General features: G+C 37.4%; 1 long non-coding RNA gene across 1 annotated transcript in view; it reads left to right on the forward strand.

The window, feature by feature from the left end:
- Positions 1 to 496: 496 nt before the first annotated feature.
- Positions 497 to 16,822, forward strand: part of LOC128249522 (uncharacterized) — a 162,794-nt gene continuing 146,468 nt past the window's right edge. The window contains exon 1 of the long non-coding RNA XR_008265650.1: positions 497 to 584. This is a non-coding gene — a long non-coding RNA (uncharacterized LOC128249522). The remainder of the gene's footprint in view (positions 585 to 16,822) is intronic.

Consider the following 16,822-nt stretch of genomic DNA (forward strand, 5'->3'; position numbering starts at 1 on the left):
TGGTTTCAAAACAGGTTCTTTTGCTTTTGTGTTCAAAGGGGGCATATTCAATGTTACCCCCCTTCTTGCTTTTAGCTTTTATTGGTTTTCTAGTCGAGAAACCCAGGCTGAAAATTATCGTAAATATTAAAATTCTGGAAAATATGTGTTAAACAGAAATTCTTTTTTTTTAATTTCTTTATTGCCCACAAGGGGCTAAACATAGAGGGGACAAACAAGGACAGACAAAGAGACTAAGTCGATTACATCAACCACAGTGCGTAACTGGTGCTTATTTAATCGACCCCGAAACGATGAAAGGCAAAATCGACCTCGGCGGAATTTGAACTCAGAGCGTAACGGCAGACGTTTAACTTGTGACTCGGTATCATCCGCATTTTTTAAATATTACGCTCAGTATCTCCATAGCAACTGCTTTGACTAACAAAGAATACCGTTCCACCTTTGCATTTTACTTGTGCCAGTTATTTCCCTTCTGTTTCGCTCTCACTGGATTTTACCGCTTCAGACCGTTCGTTATTTGCCTGAAAGTTCGAACAGTCTAATTTGGGAAACGTAACGACGACACTTTCAAAATTTGTTGTGTAAGTATTTTGAGAACACTTCACTGTGCTTTATTCACTAATTTTTGTTCCATTTTTCAGAAGATAATTTCTTTCATGACATTTTTATCTGTTACTCATATTAAATACGTTTTTTTTTTGTTGTTGTTTTTTCTTTAGATGTCAAAAATTGTTAAGTTTATATTTTCTATACACCAATACAACTAGCAAAACGTTGTATCTTCATTTGCTGCTACAAGTTTCCATCATGGCTTTTCAATATTTCTTTATTTCTGTAAGTGTCAGTTAGCTATTGCAATACATATTTGTGACTGTTCTGTATTTGACGGCATATAAAACACTTCTTTTTACTAAAATAGTAACTTAAAAAAAAAAACACCTTGAGGTCCTACAGGCGAAGTTGCATTAAATAATACATTCTTTAATGCGCTAAAAATTCTTTTCTTCTTAACCCTCTCAGGCCTGGGCCTCTGTGTCTAACTTCACCCGCAACTTGGTCTCCTGAGCAAAATAAATAGTTCACATATACAGCTCAAGAGTAACAATAGCTGACAAACTAATCGACAGAATTGGTTGCATCTTCTGTTCCTGCGTGTGTTGTTCATTACCAGGAATCGAGCAAAGATGTCGTTTCAACTATTTCCACTAAAGCGGGAACACGGCGTGACAGGGCTTTATTTGCCTATAATGGCATACATAGATATAAAACAAGGAGGACAAACAACGGACATTCTTACAGGGGAGTGGGGGTCCATGTTGTGATTACAAATATGAAGATCAAGGTGAAAAAACGTTATGAGTTAAAAATTTAAATGAATATATAGTTATAAGTTTTAATTTATAATTTTTACTCCGATTTCTATTTCAACCCATCAGTTTCGATCCATTCGTTACCCCACCCTTTTTTTCCCTCCTCCTTTTCTGTTTTGATCAGCTACACCAGCACGGCCCCATACATACTCAACTTTCTTACCACATTTTTCCATCATTTCTCCTACATGCTGTGAGGCAGGTACTTTCTCTCCAGACGGATCTTCCTCACGAGGTGGAAGTTGAACCACCTTACCAACCCCTATCCGGAGATAAACTACTAAAGCTGAGGTTCACCTGATAGGTCGGTGCGTCTTTTATACCTTGAAATACGGGATATCTGTTCGTGTTGTTGACGAACTAATCAAAAATATTTTAAACGAAAAGCTTCAAAATCATATATGTTCTTACTCAGTATTTACAATTAAATATTTAAATATAGTTTATTTCAGTCAGTACACCCCTATTTGTTTGAAATGAGTTTTAAAATAACCGTGTCACAATGCAACTTCAAATTTTCCCGTTCTCTTAGTGGAGTTGATCCACAGTTGTTGGCATTGACCGTTGTTGAAGTCATTTTCCCCTGTCAAAATTACATAAATCCTATTCGAAATCCACCGAGCCTTACACGTGTTAGGGTTTCTTTTTCTAATTGTATTCACATTTGTTTCAAATTCAAAGTCGCTACTATTAAATTAGAAGCGAATTCCCTTTTCAAAAATGGTACAACTAATTCCTTTTAAATATTTCCGTATTTCTTTACGTGTCATTGGTCTGTGAATACGTCTGACATTAAAGTTTGAGCGGTGAACTCCCGATCGTTAGGTCATGAGTTCGATTCTCGGACCAGTAGGGTTTTGTGTCGTTGAGTAAGGCATTTTATTTTACATCGCCTCAGTCCACTCAGCTGAAAATGGATAACAGAAACAGCCGGAGAATTAACCCTGTAATTACTAAAAGATTTATGCCCAAATTTGAAACGGTTCCATTGCTTCTGGGATGGAGAAAAGCTGTTTCTGACAGAATGAGAAACGGCCGGAACGGAATGAGACAGATGGGCGCAGCACTTTGGATGCTGATATGGCATGGCTGACTGGGCATTCAAGCTGCTTTAGCGCTGCAGGCAAGCGCGCGAGCGCAGAAATGTACACAATATAGAATGAGAGAGATTATAGTTTAATTGACGATTGACATAAGCATTTTCCTTCTCAAACGCATAAGAGAAATATGTTCACAGAGAGAGAGAGAGAGAGAGATTAAAAAGCTGGATGTCCCATAAACCAGCGTCAAACCAACGGCACCAAATAGGCGGGGCCAGGACGGCTATGGCAACACGTTTCATAAGTGAGAAAGAGAGGAATGTGATTTAATATTGGTTTTAAATTTTGGCACAAGGCCAGCAATTTATGGGGAGGAGGCATAACGATTACATCGACCCCAGTGCGTATCTGGTACTTATTTTATATACTCCTAAAGGATGAAAGCTAAAGTCGACCTCGACAGAATTCGAGGTCGAACGTAGAGACAGACGAAATGCTGCTAGGCATTTCGCTCTGCGTGTTACCGATTCTGCCAGGTCGCTGCCTTAAGAGATGGGATTTAATATTGATTCCAAGTTTTGGTACAACGCCAGTAAGCTCGCGCGTGGAGATAGGTATTTACTTGATCCGGTTTTTACTTTATCCATCACGAAAAAGATGAGAGGCAAAGTGGACCTCAACGGAATTTGAACACGAAATGTGATTTAATATTGTGTGCTATTTTATCGACGTTCTACCGGTTCTACTATCTCAAGAAAAATAATCCATTGACTTGTATGCAACCCAAGATCGAAACCTTCACCAATGTCTTCAACGCGTCCTTCATTTCCTCAGTAAAAAAAAAATATTACATACGATTCTACGTTTCTTTAAAATAGTTATGTTTAATCGTGTTTCGTTTTCAATTAAATGTTTTTTGCAGGTGTGTTTACACATGTATGTTTGTAAATGTATGTGTGTGTGTGTGTGTGTGTGTGTGTGTGTTAATTTTTGTATTTGCATTAATGTGTGTGTATATATGCGTAATTGTATTTGTGTGCATAGACAAGTGCGCGTGAATGTATTTCCTTGCAAGTTATACGTCTCTCTCTGTGATTTTATTCCATATGGCATTTTATAAACACACACACACACGTGTGTAAGTGTATATATATATATATATATATATATATATATATATATATATATATAATGCGACGGAGTCAGAGGCGGTCTGAGAATCTATATACTAGCAAACAATTTATTCATATATTTCTTCTGCCTATAAACGAATATTTTTAGACGCTGTAAGCAATAATGATAATAATAATAATAATAAGTGAAATTAAAATGAAATAAATAAAATAAAAATCCATGCCAAAAAAATAAATCGAAAAACTATAAAGGTAAAATAGAAAAAAAAATATGCCGCAGTCTTAGACATTTATTGTAACACCTCGCCGCAGGAATTGGTTCATCCCTAAAGGACCCTAAAATAGCTATTTATGGAGATATTTACCAAAATGTTTACCATGTCTTGTATTTTTGTCCTCTTTATTGCTATATTTTATTCATCTAATAATTCTACATAACTACTTTTCTGTTGGCCATATTCCGATAGATTATGATTATCATTATTATTAATATCATCATCGCCATTATTTTGCTCTGAAGACCGTACGCATCCTAACCACACACAAACACACACACACACACACACACACATATTTATGCACATATATATATATATATTGATTTCTGACAACAATAATGAGTTAATTGGCGAGAAATGGTTGAAGAAAGGCGAGGATTCCTCCTTTCCCTTATCTACGTGGTGCTAAAATTTATTTACCAATTTTCGGTTTCTACATTTAGCAACTTGGGATGGGGAAATTGTGAACATTGATATTTAGACTATTGTTGTTTAACCCCAGGTCAGCCTTGATCCAGTAGAGCCATGATCGAAGGCATTCTCCTCTTTTTTTGTTTTTGGTTTGTATTTTGTTTTGCTTTTGTCTGAAAATCTCCCTACTTCATTCCTTATGTTTTTAAGGCGGTACAAAATGGCGATTTGAGAGAGAATTCGCTACTAATTTTAGCAGCATGAATGACCCTGTAGACGCTCCATCCTTGTCTTCCCGATAAAAGGATAAAGACCCGCTTCGGTCATGAATGCACTCAGAAAGTTACCCTCCGAGGCAGAAGTCCAAGCAAGATTGTTTATGGAAGACCAGCAGTCATCCATGCATACCAGTCCCCCCCTGTCCACACCACTGACCGATGTTATCCAAGGGAAAGGCAAAGGGGCCGATACAGCTTGGCACCAGTGACTTCGCAACTCATTTCTGCAGCTGAGTGAACTGGAGCATCGTGAAAGTAAAGTGTCTTGCTCAAGGACACAGTGAACAGCCCAATTTCCAAAAGTATTAATAGAAGTGAATCGTTTATAACCAGGAATCGAAACCGGTCTTTTGTGCACTCCATTATTCTGAGAGCACTCAAAATGCGGGCTTTACTTACTGCCCGCGTTTACGTTCTGTGTTCAAAGCGCAACACAGTATAAACTCTCTTGCGCATTTCGTCCTTCTTCTTGAGGGCATTAAATTATTTCAAATTTAGGTACAGGGCCAGCAGTTTCTTTAGAAGATGAGGTGTCGGTTACATTAAACTCAGTACTTGACTGGTACTTGTTTTTATTGACTCCGAAAGGCAAAATCGACCTCGACGAAATTTGAACTCGGATCATGAAGACGGACGAAACGCCGCTTAGTATTTTGTCCGGTGCGCTAACGATTCTACCAGCTCTCGCCGCCTTTGAAGGCGATAAAGTGAATACCAGTCAAGTACTAAAGTTGATGTAATCGACTCTTCCCTCCGAGTCTGTGGCATTGTGCCGATGTAAAATTTAAAAAATAGACAAAAATCAATATTTGGGGAAAAATTAATATCTTATATAGAAACAAAACTTGTATTTCACAAAAACTGAAGCAGAAAAAAACCCCCTCTTTTCTCCCTTCTATACCACTGCAAGAAATGCTTCATTCTTATACTCAGCAGCAATTCTAATAAACCCAGCAACCAACATGGGAATTGTTATGAATCATTTTGGTAAGTGGAGCGTGATTAAATTCTTTAATAGATTCATGTGCGTCGGAAACAAGTTCAATTTCCGTTCATTCCGTTGAAACTCGATGATCAACAATGTCCAATTCGGTTGACGCATTGAAATAGAAATTGAAAAACAAACTAGTGAAAGAACATTTATCCATTACCGATATAAATAAATAATGAAACAAGCGATTGTTTCCCGGTCATTCAAGAGAAGTTGCAGCATTAGGGTTTCGTCTCAACGACAAACTGACCAATCAGCTGTCTGGATGTGAGTCACAACAAATGTATTCTGGTCGCGACACCTGTCAGAGACGTTGTTACGAATTATTCATTCTAACACTGTTCTCAGCTTTTCAGAATGTTTTCTAGTTCCACAAACAACAGACACGCCACATTTTCTTAGTTTCTCGTTGTTTGCATAGGACTTCAGAAATAATGGCACGGTTTAATATAGACACGAAATAGCAGCAGATACCGATGGGATTTAGTCGTTAGTTATGTTTGAGAGAAAGTTTCAATGACTGAAAATACAAAACTGTTTAGAAATTGAGCTTCGATATATAACTTGACGTTTAAGATAAAAATAAAAGATGGCCGCACATGAATAACAGCGCGCAGTATAATAAGAGTTTGCTACCTTAACTGGATAATATATTATGTTGTATAAGCCCTAATCGAACAAAGATATGTTCAACCGTAGTCCACCTGTGCCCATCCTATTTATTTTATCATCAGATAACAGTCCACTCAACTGGCAAAAAATAAGCTGTACTTGTAATTTACAATGGACCAGCCTTGTTTCATTCGAAGTTACGCTGAATCTCCCGGAGAACTACGTTAAGGGTACGCGTGCCTGTGGAGTGCGAAAGAGATGTGCAAGGACAAAATTCCTGAAAATGGTGACTATGCGCACAGTAAGACCATCATGATACTAGTTGTAGTTACATTTAGGTGCTGGAAAAAAACTCCAAATCCAACGCCGCCTCTTGTCTTGCAAGTATGACTGCGTGACAGAGGAACGAAAGATTTCGAGATACGTATCAGGCAGTCTCGTTGTCGTGGCTGGAATACCGTACACATCTGCGACAATGAAATCCGCCATTTCTGTTGTTTCAGGTAACCGAAGAAATTGTAGAAGAAGCGGGAACATTTGCGGTTTTGTGATCCCAGCCCACTCTCATCTACGTAGTGCACTGTATAGCTAATTATAGTTTCCGTTGATTACTAATGACTGAAACTGCCTGGAATTATAGACGAGTGTCTTTCAATGGGATGCTTGGTGTATCACACACTTGTAGCAATGAAATACTGCCGATTCCGTAGCATGGGTCAGACGGAAAGTTTAGCATAGAGAGAAGCAATTGTGATTCTCTGGTCCCCGTGGGTACGTTGCATCCCCCGTCCGAATCGGTGTCTTCACTGGTCACCATAGGAGTGATACGGTAGCTTTACTCTACTTCCTCTTCGCCCATCTCTATCCCTTCTCTATTTTATTTTCCTATATTTTGGAAACTGCAAGGTTATCAAATTTCTTGAATAAACTATCATATATGCATTGTGTGTGTGTGTGTGTGTGCGTGTGCGTGTGCGTGTGCGCGCGCGCGCGTACGCGGATGAATAGTAGAAAATGTATTGAACGACATTCTTTATTCAAAATCCCTACAATTGTTTCCATACATCATTACATCCACAGAACGTTGATAAGATGATATAGTTAACATATTGCGTAATCAACATCCTCCATGAAAAAGTCTACGATGTGTTTCTTCGGGTGATTATTTTAAAGAAGCTCTTCGTTAGATCATACAGCCTTTTCACTTTGTATGAGAATGAAGACCCAGAGCAGTGTGTTATATATGTGTATGCATATCAGTGATGTTTCGTGTGTGACTGCAAAGAATGCAATGTACGGGGAAGATACATAAATGATTACAAATAGCAAATCAGATTTTCATATAAATCTTTCGTTTTTATGAGAGACAACTGAAAAGCGGGTACATGCATTCTATAGGTATTTTACTTCAACGGTGTAGATGTGTGTGTGTGTGTAATTTACTTAAACACACACGCACACACGTATAGTCTTTTTTGTAAGTATATATATATATATATATATATATAATGTGTGTGTGTGTATATATAGACACATTTCCAGCAGCATCGTCATCAATTCCACTCTTTTATCTCATCTTCCTTCTGTCATCTTCCTCTTCTTTCTTTCTTCCCAATTATTATTCTTTGTTTCAATGATGGAGAACGGGGGAGGGAAGAAAGTGATGCGGCATAGTGGTAAGTTCTTCGAAATTATCTTGTCTATCTTCTCCCTCTCCTACCTCCCACTCTGGCTCTATCATCAAATTTCTCTCTCTCACTCTTTCAGCTGTTAACTCAACTTCCTCTCACTTTACTCTTTAATCCGGCAATTTAATCCGTCTTTACCATCTTTCCCAATTCCCGTCAATGTTAAAGCTGCCTCACTAATCCTCTCACGTTCCAGTCGTTTGTTTAGCCATACTTCTTTGCTTTTAATCACTTCTTCTCCGCTTTTCACACAAGACACCCCCTCCCCCAACGCGCGCGCACACACACACACACACACACACACACAAATCTAACTACCACATACTTCGCCCCCTATCTTACATTTTCACCGCTTTTTCGTCTAGATTTATTATACTCTCACTGTTTATCTAACTTTCTATGAGCCTCTCTCTCTCTCTCTTTATTTCTCTCTCTCTCTCTTTATTTCTCTCTCTCTCTTTATTTTGTCTCTCTCTCTCTCTTTATTTTGTCTCTCTCTCTCCCCCTTTTTCTCTCTTTATTTCTCTCTCTCTCTCTCACTCTGTTGCACACAGTCACACACTACACCATAAACACGCACGTACACAACACAGTCGCCCACATAGTCAGATACACACACCCTCATACACACACACACACCCTCTATACACACGTATGCAACACATTTCTTGTTAATCAACTTCATTTCTCTTTCGTTTTCTCTCTGCCTCTCACTCTCTCTCCCCACGCACACATACATACGCATATTTCTACGCACATGCGCACGCACACACATAAATGTGTGTGTGTGTGTATACCTATACATACACCCGCCAAAACATTTCCTACTGATTAGCAAACACAAAATCAACAGTTTTTCTCTCTCCAATTTCTCGGTTAATGATTCATCACTACCATTGCATCTCTTCTTCTTTCTCTTCCCCGTCCTCACTCTCTATCCCCCTTCTGTTTTCTCTCTTCCTCTATCACTCCCTCACTGCCCCTCTCTCTCTTTCAACCCTCTCTCTCTCTCTCTATCCGTCCATCTCTCTGTCGCTCCATCCCATCTATCCACCTATCCATCCATCTATTTATCTATCTACCTATCTATCTATCTTAAAATAACACAAACGCCCTCTCTCTCTCTCTCTCCTCCTCTCTCTCCTTCTCTCACTCCTTCTCTCTCTCGCTCTCTCTCTCTCACACACACAGAGCCTAGTAGCAGTTTACCGTGCTTTTCTCTTCGAGTCTCTTCACAAGTGTCGATCCTTCTGTTACTCGGAGAGTAAACAGCCCTTGTCCCGTAGAAACCTAAATTGTCCTAACCTTTATTGCCTATCTACTGTACATCACCTAACAACGCGTTCGCACACATCTGTTAGACACGTACACACACAAATGCAGAAACACAATAATAATCTCCCGTTCCCAAGCCAGAGATTGCTACCTTGAGGCCATCCACTATATCCATGCAGGAACTCTATGCCGTTCTCCAAATTAATTAGTCGGCGATCAAGATGCCATAAACGGTTACTTAATGAGCTGCATGCCGTTTCTCTAAGTGGTTTTCTCACTCGGTTCAAACGTTACTCTCAACGAAAAGCGGCGGGCGGTGATAATACTAAGTTAAGAAGAGTTTCACTGTTGACAGCAATGAGTGACGTATGACATCGATGTTCTGTGGCGGCCATCACATCGCTGCTGACCGCCCGGATGCTCTTTGCGCACGCACACAGTTCGACTTCTTCATGGAAATACATACAGAGATTCGGTGCATATAAATATACATTTTATACACACACACACACACACACACATGTATACCTGTGTGTATGTGTAAATATATACATGTGTGTATATATATATATATATATAAAGATATAAAAATATGTATGTTGTACGTAAATATGTACTTATGTGTGCGCGTGAGTATGTATGACTGTATTAACATATATCATTTCACCTCTCTCTCACTGTCTGTGTGTGTGTGTGTGTGTGTGTGTGTGTGTGTGTATACATACATACGTATGAGTGTATATGTACGAAAATTAAAACGAAATTGATCGAAAAATAGAAGTAACATTAGATAACAATAAGCCAATAACAATTTATTATCATTATCATTACTATTATCATTATGATTATCATTATTATTATTATCATTGTTATTATCATTATCATTATTATTATTATTATGGCAAAAAAGGTATTTGAAAGTTTTTTAAAAAAATGAAACCCAAACCGAAAAATATCTACTCAAAAAACGATCAAAAATATAAGAAAGAATATAAAAAAATATATAGAAAATTGTGAATTGCGGTCTAAAAATCTCTTCATTTTTCAACAATGACAGCCGAGTGAGTTGCTTACTTAGTTAACTGCCAATTGCAGAGAATTTTCACAATTTCTGTTCCCACATTTGCGAATATTTTCTAAAAATAAATAAACAAAAAATATATAAAAATATAAATATAAAATATATAAATTGTTCTGTCTTCAGTATGAATTCTTTTGTTGAGCAATTGTTATTCTTCATGCTATTGTTGTTGTTGTCATCATTTTGGAATATGTTGAGGGATAATTTATTGTAGTGATAGGGGTGGGTGTGGTGGTGGTCGTCGTCATTTTTGTTCTTGATTTTATTATTGTTGTTATTCACCATAATCTCACCTTGATAAAATGAGAGTCTGTACGTGGTCCCTCGATCGAGTCTGAATGTGATCCCTAAAATTAGCGGCCTCGTCTTCCTCAAATCACATTTTTCCGTTGTATTAAAAAGTCGAAAATAGACTAGGAATAATATAGAAACAATGGATTTAGAACAGGATGGTCATAATAGGAACACCTTTGATTGTATGTTCAAAATCGCATTGAACAGGTGTTTAACAACGTCAAGATATGTCACACACACACACACACACACACACACACATGCTTTTGATTATGTATTTTGTGCAAATATTCAGCTGCATGAACATGTTTCGCCTTGATATATTCTTTTCTACTCTAGGCACAAGGCCTGAAATTTTGGGGGAGGGGGCCAGTCGATTAGATCGACCCCAGTATGCAACTGGTACTTACTTTATCGACTCCGAAAGGATGAAAGGCAAAGTCGACCTCGGCGGAATTTGAACTCAGAACGTAGAGACAGACGAAACGCCGCTAAGCATTTCGCCCGACGTGCTACCGTTTCGGCCAGCTCACTGCCTTTTGCGCCTTAATATATTGTGCGTCGCTTGAGTGTTTGGGTAAGAAGCTTGCTTTCCAGCAATGCGGTCTTGGGTTCAGTTCCAATTTGCAGTACCTTTGGCAGGTTTCTTCTACTATCACCCCAGGCCAACCAAAACTTTGTCAGTGGATTTATGTAAATATGTGTTTGTCCTCCTCCACCACTTGACAACTAGTATCGGTTTGTTTGTGTCCCTATGACTTAGTCGTTCGGTAAAAGTAGCCGATAAAATAAGTATCAGATTTAAAGCGTTCGATTAAACCCTTCAAGGCCGCAGTCCAGTGATTAAAACAAAAGATAAAAGATGTGCAAAAGGTGCCTAAAAACACAACTGTTGACAGTAACTTCGAAAATTCGCCGTTCGTTGCTTATATAAATGTGAGTTAAAACGTATACCGATAGGGATCAGTTCTTGATGTGTGTGTATGTCTGTTGTTCTTTAGGTATGCATCTTTGTAAAGGTGCAGGCCTTGGTGTTTATCTAGGAATAAACAAGTGGGTGAATGTAAAGGATATATATTATGTTCGCGTAATGTGTATAGAATTTCATGCAAATGCTCACGTACATATCTACAGAAACATCTCGCCAAGCACACACATACAGTAATCCCTCGACTATCACCGGTGTTCCGTTCTAAAACTTTGCACAGAAATAATTAAAATCTAAATATATATAACTAACTATCGGCCGCAGAAACCCGCGATATATATTTACGTATATCAGCCAGAAAAATCCGCGATGTACTGAGGGCGCGATAGGTGAACCGCGATATGGCAAAGGATTATTGTATATGTACTTTTGGATTTATATACGCATGTATATGTATATTTATGTGTATATGTGTGAATATATATGTGTATGTGTGAATATGTTTTTGCATATATACATGCATATATACGCGTATATGTGTGTGTGAGAGGTGTTGAAAAGTTCCTAGCTTTGAGTAAAAGAAAATACAGGAAGATCAGTTAATGTTGATTTTATTCAACATATTCTCCTTGTCAAATTCACACAGTTATTGCAGCAGTCCTTCAGTTTTTCTAAGTCCTGTAAAAGTACTCGGAAGGTTGGGCTTCCAGCCAAGCCTTTCGTGAGACCGTTAAAGCCAGGAATATTTCAGCTCCTCCTCGTATATATTCGCTGAAGAAATATAGTCTTCACTACTCAATATAAAGCATATTAAAATGTAATCTAATTCACGCAGGATATGTATGTAAAAACACTATATCAATATTTACGTAATATTAATTTTATCGCCAGACAATCACGAATGAGGGAAATAGAATATGGATTATACAGCGAGTATATTCAATGTACAGCTTGGATTCTTCTATATAACCAAATGGCTGAATCTCTAATTATATTGCTATTCGAATTAATTTTTCTCTTTTTTTTGAGACAATTTTGCTATATAATTTTTATGAACAATGAATATGCAATTAACTGACCCACTTTGTGGTGTTTATGAAAACTTGATATTTGTAAATGGTGTCTTACTGTTAATGGGAGCCTAATAGAAATGTCTTTATAGAATTTCTTCAAATATCATTCGGCTGTCGAAGCGCAAAATGATCGATGGTTAATATAGAACGTATAATCTATGTACACCTATCAGAATGGATATACAATATACTTACTGAAAAGCAAAAAAAAAAAAACTGATATAAAGTCAATTGTTACACTACGTTCACATAGGTTTCATGTAGCGACGTACAATCGTCAGTAAGGATGTGTATCACGATATTTCGTTCCAAAACAACACTGTCAAATGAATCGTTGAAAAATGAATAATAGTTTTCGTTCTGGGACCCTTCTAAGTTGTCCTTAGCGTTATTGTGGATGGTCGCTGGGGCGTACTTTTGCAATCCTGGCGGAATCTTTGACGGATCACCGATCCATATTATCACAAATCAATTTGTGATGAGCGTCACAAATGATGAAGGCTGGATGGTATATCAGCCAAGACACCTGATGAAGGCTGGATGGTATATCAGCCGAAACGTTGTGTTAACAACAAACAAGATGAGGACAAATATCCATCAAATGTAAATAATGTAAATAATGCAAATAATTCCTCATCTCTTAAATTTCGAACTGAATGTGAAGAGGGAGTTCGATGTATTTAATCAGTGATTTTGAGTTAGTGGTTCTTTTAGGTGTGATGAGACAAGAATCATGAAAATAAGTATTTACATTTCTTCTGTACAGGAAATTGGTTTCTCTTTATGTGAAAAGAAATATTCATTAATGAGCGCCAGGCTACCAGAGAATATATAAATGTTTTTAGATTTAGGGTTTTATCAACAGCATCCATCTCGAAGTTCATGAGCCAAGGAGAGAACCTGTATGGGCATCAGTGGAACCAGGGTGCGATGTTTAGTATTTGTCAGTTTGATTACCACTGCTGAATTCAAACCCAGAACCTGCATTATGCTTAGTTTTTCAATAATGGAATCGTTTCAGGGTGTTTTTTATCTTCTTTTAAATACACCAACCAATCAAGGTACAGTTGTTGTTAATATTGTTTAAGTCAAGATCAGTTCTGATTGAGTAGGGCCAGGAATAAATATTTCAAGACGCTCCAGTTGTATGCATCCCATAATTTTTTTTTTTTTTTTGTCACAACGTCTCCAGATCAACCTAATTTATAAGCTCCTCTTATACCACTCAACAACCGGTTGTTGGTTTGTTCACATCCCCGTAGCTTATCGGTTCGTCAAAAGATACCGATAGCAGAAGCAGAAAAAAACATCATAAGTACTGGTGTTGACTTATTCGACTAAAACCCTTCAAGGCGATGCCCCAGCATGGCCGTCGTCCATTGAGTGAGACCCTTAAAAACCAGAAGATAAAAAGATTATTTGTTTGAAGTTTTAACGAGAAGTAATAAAGCTGTTGTTGTTGTCGTTTTAGAGGAATCTTCATTAATGAAATAGGCCTATGGTCGAAAGCATTCCAGCACGTTCTTCCCTAGTCCATTGCCTATCTTGGACTACATTAACGAATGTGTCTCTTTCGATTTTCAAGAGAGCGTTGCGCGTGATTTGAGGGAGAATTAATTGGGAAGTGTTAATGATGATCATGACGCTTGTTGATGCTGTTGGTGTCAATGGTAGTGGTGGTGGTGGAGGAGGAGGAGTGTTTGTTTTGAAGGCAATGATGGTAATATTGATGATGATGATGATTGAGACGGAGGTGATGGTGGTAGAATACGTGGTGAGATAGGGGATGTTGATGATGAGGAAGGGGACTGTTGTTGGTGGTGTACCGATAGTGTTGGTAAAGATGCTGGCGATTTGACGGCGGTGGCGGTGGTAGCTGTGGCGGCGATGATGAGGGCGGTGACGATGACGTTGATGACGATGATGATAAGAATGGTGGCGGTGGTAGGAAGAAGGAAAGTTTAGAAGTTGTACAAGATGTCATCAGTAATTCTATTGCTTCTCTACGAGAAGAAATGTGATGTCTCCGAACAAGCGACGTCGTTGGAATTTCTTTCTCCACAACGTCCCCGCCACCACACTCACATACATCTCCTGTGCACAAGGCCCCACCGCCACCATCATCACCATCGCCGCCACCATGGCACCGAACAATATCGCCATCATTTGAATGAGGTCCAGGTCATATTCAATGTTATCTTCAGAATGCACCTGTCAATTAGTAGAAGATTAAGTCCTCTCGCCACTCATGCCAACCAAAAACCCCTTTATTATTATTATTATTATTATTATTGTTAGTACTTTTTATTTATTTTTTTTATTTTCCAAACTAAAGAAAGAATTGTTTCCTTCCTCGCTGCTTTGTGAAAAAATATTTCTTCTCCTTTAGGCTTTATGTATTTTCTTTCATTCCTTCGTTGCTTCATTCTTGTATTCATTTATTATTTTTTTTTTTTTTAATTTCATTCTTGTAAACTTCCGAATCCTTTTTCGCCCTTTCATTTTTGTCTTTAACTTTCTCTTTTTTTTCTTCTTTTTATTCTCTCCTTCAATCTTTTCTTTCGTTCGTCTTTTATTCTTTCAAGCGATTGTTTCTTTTATTTTTTCTTGTTTTCTTATTTCTTTTTTATTCTTTCAGACAATTACTTTCTTTCACTTTTCTTTCATTCTTTTAAGCAATTTTTCCTTTCGTTATTTCTTTCATTCTTTTAAGCAATTTTTCCTTTCGTTCTTTCTTTCATTCTTCCAAGCGACTTTTCTTTTATTTCCTTCTTTCGACTTTTATTCGTTCAAACCATTTTCTTTCATTTCTTTTTTCTTTCTTTCCTTCCCGTTATTCTTTCAAACGATTTTCTTTTTCTTTTCATTTAATCATTTTTTCATTCATTCATTCATACATCCGCTCTAATTTCTTTCCTTCGTTCATTTTTTCACTATTTTATTCATTCATTCTTTTCACTTTTAGAATTTTCTGAATTTGTTTCCTACTTTTTTTTTGTTATTTTTACGTTCCTTCCCAACTTTTCTCCCCACCCCACCCTGGTCTCGTCAACGTCAATCTAACAACACTTGGGTGTACAATAAACAAACGCGAGACTTCGTTCAACGAATCATCATCGTCATCAACGTCGTCACCATCTTCGTCGTCGTCGTCGTCGTCGTCATCACAACCACCAAAGTCACCACGTCGTCGCCATAATTGTCGTAATCATCATCAATATTGCTATACTGCTACTACCACCACCACTACCACCACAAATAATAATAATAATAATAATAAATTGAACCTTCGTCATCATAATCATTAACATCATCGTCATCGTTTTCGTCATCAACATCCTCCGCTTCCTCTTCATTATCGTTAGAAATTTCAAAGTTTGTTTGTTTGTTTATACATTTATTTGTTTATTTATTTCACATGCTGCTTCTTCTTGCTTCTGCTCTTATTATTGTTATTATTACAATATTAATCAACAACACCATTATAATCGCAGTTGTATTGTCGTTTTTATGGTTATTGTTCTCGTTGTTGTTGTTGTCGTTGTCGTTGTTATGTTTTTGTTAATATTGTTGTTGTTTTACTATTGTCCTTAACATTGTTGTTAATTTGAAAATTACGCCATTATTTTTTTTTCCTGTGGGAATGAAATCTTAGTTTTTCTAAAACTGTCATCTTACAATTCACAATTTTTATTTATTTATTTGAAGTTACTGACTGAAATGGTTGTTAAGTGGGCAAAAAAAAAATGCATGTAAAACAGAAGTTAAAATAATAGTATTATATATATATATATATATATATATATATATGAAACTTCTGTCCAAAATATGTCTATTCACCTTAGTGGCAATCTTCGACAACACAGCTCCTTTTCTCTTTCTCTCTCTCTCTCTCTCTTATACATACGTAGCCTCTATAACAACAAACTGCAACAACAGTATTTATTGTGCAATTAAAAAAATAATTATAGGTAATGCAATTATAATAGTAATAATAATGGATTCTGTATTTGCACGAGTGACAGACATTACACAAGGTGGATTGCAGGGCCAGAGAATGTTTTACAACGAGAAAAAACATTATATATATATATATATATATACTCTTTTTTTTTACTCTTTTACTTGTTTCAGTCTTTTGACTGTGGCCATGCTGGAGCACCGCCTTTAGTCGAGCAAATCGACCCCAGGACTTATTCTTTGGAAGCCTAGTACTTATTCTTTCGGTCTCTTTTGCCGAACCGCTAAGTTACGGGGACATAAACACACCAGCATCGGTTGTCAAGCGATGTTGAGGGGACAAACACAGACATACAAACACATACACACATACATATATATATATATATACATATATACGACAGGCT

Source organism: Octopus bimaculoides, chromosome 15, assembly GCF_001194135.2.
Source record: "Octopus bimaculoides isolate UCB-OBI-ISO-001 chromosome 15, ASM119413v2, whole genome shotgun sequence".
Taxonomy (NCBI): Eukaryota; Metazoa; Mollusca; class Cephalopoda; order Octopoda; family Octopodidae; genus Octopus; species Octopus bimaculoides.